We start from the raw sequence: 5,530 nt of genomic DNA, 5'->3' as shown, positions 1-5,530 counted from the left end.
TGTTTGCATTTACTACCTTGAGCGTTCACAAGATGGGGGAATGACATTACCGCATTTGGGGAATCCCAGAGGAGAACTACACTTAAGCTATATTTGGAGGTTTTCTCTGAAATAATTCTAGGTGGGAACAATGAACCAGAAAGGTACTAACCATCTTGGGGTCAGCCCACAGGATAGGACCCCAGTCCTTGTGAGCCCAGAGTCTGAGAGGCCTTCGGTCCCACATTTAAAGTTTATTTGAACGCTTAAAGTGCCTGTTACTATTATTATCACCATTATCTAACTTTTAAATATTTTGTTGTGTGTGGGGTGTATTCGTTAGCTGCTTGGGACAGTACAAGGAAGGGGACACCCCTTTGCTTGGCTAATCTAGAGAAAACCATGCTGCAGAGGATTCTCCCCATCTCCCAAACAGGAGGATAACAAAATTTTCAATATAAGCAACCTATAGTTCATTCTAGGAGCAGCCAGATGGTACAATGGATAGAGTGCTGGGCCTGGAGCCAGAAATACCTGAGTTCAAATCTAGCCTCAGACACTTACTAACTGTGTGACTCTGGGCAAGTCACTTAACCTCTGTTTGCCTTAATTCACTGGAAAGGGAAATGGTAAACCACTTAAGTAACTTCGCCAAAAAACCCCCCAAAAAACAAAAAACAACCCTCATGGACAGTAGAGTCCACGGGGTCACGAAGAGTTGGACATGACTGAATGACTAAACAACACCTATGTAGCTCATTCTACAGGGATTCCCTTTCTCCGTCTTATTGTCTGTTGTAAGCTTTGCCCCAGAAGGGTTGTTGCTATGGCCTTGGAGGCACTCCCTCCTCCTCCGTCCCCTGTTCCCACTCTTGGCTTCCTCAGCCCCCACATTTGGAGCCAAATTGACTCACGAACAGCACTGCTGCTCTGTAATTAGCAGACCCTGGTTGCTCAAGAGAAACTAGGAACCCCACCCTTCCTCTAAGTTCTCTGGGCTGAGGGAGCAGTTTCCTTACTGCTCTGGGGACAGCAGACAATAGACGTTGGACACACCCCACAGCCCCAGGCATCCTGTTTGGCCCTGCCTGGGCTGTACATCATACTCATGTGCTATCAAAGATCAGATCCCAGCATCAGGCAACCCCAGCGAGAGCTAAGGAGAGCTGGGGGATGCCCAACAACCAAGGGACAGAGGAAAGCATTCTTGTCTTAGCAACAAGCTTTGTAAACGTTAAAACACTATATAAATGTGAGTGGTTGTTATTATTGTTGTTGTTTTTACCCTTAATCCTCAGTCTCACACACACACACACACACACACACACACACACACACACACACACACACACACACACACACACACACACACACACACACAGAGTTGCCTGGGCTTGATTTGAATTCTCTGGGGAAACACATCTCTCCAGGTCTTCCCAAATGTAAAATGAAAGCATATTTATGGCCACACAATTGAGGGGCATTGCCAGAGTGTAAGTTCACTCCTGCTTTCTTTTCTGTGGCTGTCTTGTTTATCATTTCCTGGGGACTTCACTTTGAAGTCCTTTTTCAATCTGCTTCCTCCTAAAAACAACAGTGGGTTAGTTTGTGCTGCTGTGATCCCATTTCTTATAATGGAAAACTGAGGCAGAGGGCTTCTGTTTGGGTTTAGGGGCTCACATCAGTATATTTGGAGGTAGCAATACTGATGAAAAGAAAAGAAAAGAAAAGAAAAGAAAAGAAAAGAAAAGAAATAAAAGTATAAATGAAACATTCAAAAATGCACAGAAGAGAGTTCAGAAATGCAAAAAAACTGAGCACTTGTTACTAGCATGTTAAATTTAATACACATTTTTAAAAACTATGTTACAGAAGTTCACAGTTTCATACAAGCCTCTTTTCTGTTCCTGGCACACTGAAATGTTCGTGCTTGTTGAAAAATCATATTTGAAGGAAATACTAAATTTCAGTTAGAGGTTTGTGAAAATAAAGATTTTTTTTCTCATCCAAGTTGACAGACCCTCCCACCAGGTTAGGCTGACACAGAGGTCAAGATAATTTTGCTTGGTGGCCTTGAGTATTTCATTTCACGTATACCTCAACCACAAGTGTGTTAAGAAGCTCCTGCAAGCAAGGCGTGGGGGGCTAAGCACTGGGAATATAAAAATAGATGATTGATTCATGGAGTCTAATCTCAAGGAATTTATAATCTAAAGGGGTTTGGGAGTTAGGAGAGAAACATACATAGATAATTGATACAGAGGAGAATGTGATGAAGTGCAAGGGTGAGGTCCAGGCAAAGTGCTATGAGAAACTTGATACCATCTCCAGTTAGGAGTGGAAGAAAGATCAGATTTCATGGAGGAAGTAGGACTTCAGCAGGTGGAGAGAAAGTGGATTCCATCTCTAGAATAAAAAACAACATGAGCAAAGACAGGAAGGGGCAGTACAGGAACAGAAGACAGAGAGTAGCTAGGTTTCTCTTGAAATGAAAGCATATGAAGGGAGGAAATAGCAGAAAAGTCTGGAAAATTAGGCTAGACCTAGATTGTGGTGGGCTTTGAATGCAGAGTCAGGAGTTGAAACATTATTTAGTAGACAATGGGGAGGCACACACCATCTACCCTCTCCTTCCTTCTGATAGCAGTCCTTGGGCTCCTTGGCTTCTTTGAAGCTTGTGACACACTCCTACTCTTATCTCCATCACTGGGTCCTAATATTCTCCCTTCAGTTATAAGCTTTCCCTAAGGCCCTATTCCTTGGCCACCTTTTCTCTCTGTCTGGTCTCTCCACTGGTGATCTCATTAACTCCTACAAGTTCAGCCCTTACCACTATGTAGACGATCTCTAAATCTGTATCTCCAATCTTGGCTTTTGAATTCTAGTGGCACATCTCCAACTGAATTCAAGACAACTCAGACTGGCTGTTCCTCCAGGACCTCAAACTCAAAGTAATTGATAGTACTTCTCAATTTTTTGATTCCATAGGCAATTCTGTAAAGCAATTTGTAATAAAGTGACTAAAATATCCATTCCCTGATTTCACTTCAAGATTCTATGAAGCATATACCCCAAGGAGGTCATTACAAAAAAAAAAGTCACAATATTTATAGCAGCACTTTTTTGCTGGAAAAAGGAAACTGGAAACAAAATAAATGTCTATCAATTGAGAATGACTAAACAAATTGTGGTACATAAATGTAATGGAATATTACTGTATTGTAATCATTGTATTGTAAGTGTTGTAAGAAATGACAAACATGATGAATATGGAAAAGCATGGAAAGATTTATATGAACTTACATAAAGTAGGTAAGAAGACAGGAAAACAATACACAAATGATTACAATAATGTAAATGAAAAGAATAATCAATAAAATAATAAAAAAACTAATGATGCAAAAGTAGAATAAATTTGGCACCAAAGAAAAAATATGAAAAGAATTTTGTTTGTAAAAGTGAAAGGTCCATGGGTGTGAAAGATTGAATATGTCAGATTTTGTTTTCTATGTAGTGATCAATTTTGCTAAATGTTTTTTCTTCTTCCTCTTTTTCTTTCTTTTTGAAAGAAAAGTCCATTATCGGGAATGGCTCTCTGGAAATAGGAAGGAAAGGAATATAGGGGGAATCTAGGCAACTTAAAAACAAAAGAGATCAATAAAAATCTAGTTTTAAAAGAGATTCTATGGTTATCTATCTTTTTTTTTTTGGAGAAGTGGGAGACTATGGGCACAGAACATACATAACAGACACAGTTGATGAGTTAATTTAGTTTTGGATATGTTAAATTTCAAGGGCCAGCAGCTTATTCAGGTAGAGATTCAAAGATTTGTAGATCTTATAACTACTTTGAGATGATCTAGTCCAATAATTCCCAAAGTATAGTCCACAGACCCCTGGGAGTCACTAAGATCTTTTTTTTTTTTTGGCAATGGGGGTTGAGTGACTTGTCCAGGGTCACACAGCTAGTAAGTATCAAGTGTTTGGTCTGAGGCTGGATTTGAACTCAGGTCCTCCTGATTTAAGTGCCTATGCTCTATCCACTGCGCCACCTAGCTGCCCCCCTAAGATCTTTTCAAGGGAGGGAGCTACTTAAGGTTAAAACTATTTTTATAATTACATTAAGATGTTATTTGTCTATTAAAATACTTTTCCCTTTTACAACTATATATCTGTGTGACACCAAATTTTCCTCATATACTTCAATCAAAACAACATATCACACAGATTAAATGCAGGAGATATGAGAATCCAGCTGTCTTGTCTTCTATTAAGGTAGGCATTAAAGAAATTTGAAAAAAATGTATAAAACAATGTCATTCTTCTCATTAAATTTTTGTTTTTGAAAATATAGTTATTTTTCTATTTTAAATGTTATTTATGTTGACATGTAATGGAATTTATTGTTATTTTAAAATGAATTAAAAACGAATATTTTTAAATTATCAGTTTTAATTTCAAATGCAATAAATATTGAATTAAAAAAACCCATAAACAAAAACTCTTTGGGCTCCTCCATCTTTTTTTGCTGTTATTGTTTCAAGGCATTCGGGGTTAAGTTCTTCATTATTTTTAAGGGCTTAAAGGGGTCCTGAGACCAAAAAGTTTATAAACCGCTGATTTCATCTAATGCCTTCACTTTATAGATGAGGGCCAGAGGTGTCCAAGGCCACATAGCTATTTAGTGGCAGCAGGCAGTTGGAAATACAGAACTGGTACTCTGGGCAGAAAAGTTCGGAGTTAAAATGAAGATTTGCCAGTCATTTACATAGAGGTGATCACAGAAGGTATAGGAGTATCTGAGCTCATCAAGGAAAGGAGAAATACAATGGGGTTTTCTCTTTTGCTCCCCTCAACCCCTGATCATTTGATCAGAGAGCTACACCCCAGCGGCATTGTGTGATGATTCTACAAAGAGAGAAATGACAGATAGTACTGGGATTCACAACTTACCCTTTGCCACATGTGAATCATACCCATACGCCCCTCTCCTACCGTATTCTACCCTCCCCACAGAAATGGTATGGATTAGTGGATTTGCCATAGGTTTTTTAGGGAATTTGTTTTGTACCAACTGTTTTTCCTACATTGTTTTAATATGTTTAATGTTGTTTTAATAATGTTTTGATGTTGTTTGCTAAAAGCTAACTGAGTCTACTGGCTGATTGGTAACGAGGAGCACACTGGTTGGTTCCCAGGAGCTTCAGTAGTGGTAGGAGCTACCCACAAGGCTAGAACCTGAGGTAACAACTGCCCCTTAGATATCCAACTGGCTAATTCCAATTCAACTTGGGGAGTAGCCTGGAGGGAATGTTAAATAAACTTAAACATTTTTATTTCTTAGACTTTTAGGCTGTTTGCTCTAATTGGTTTATTTAAAGTGTCCTCTCCTCATTGTATTTTCAACAAAAATATCATATCAGGAAGAAGGGAATAAATTTTTAAATTTAATCAATCAATTAATTAAATAATTTAAAATTTAATTTAATTTAATTATTTTAATTTTAATTTAAATTTAATATTTCAAAATATATCTGATTTAAAATTTATC

This window comes from Phascolarctos cinereus, unplaced genomic scaffold, assembly GCF_003287225.1.
Source record: "Phascolarctos cinereus isolate Bilbo 61053 unplaced genomic scaffold, phaCin_HiC Scaffold_7;HRSCAF=346, whole genome shotgun sequence".
Taxonomy (NCBI): domain Eukaryota; kingdom Metazoa; phylum Chordata; class Mammalia; order Diprotodontia; family Phascolarctidae; genus Phascolarctos; species Phascolarctos cinereus.
This window is presented reverse-complemented; position numbering follows the sequence as displayed.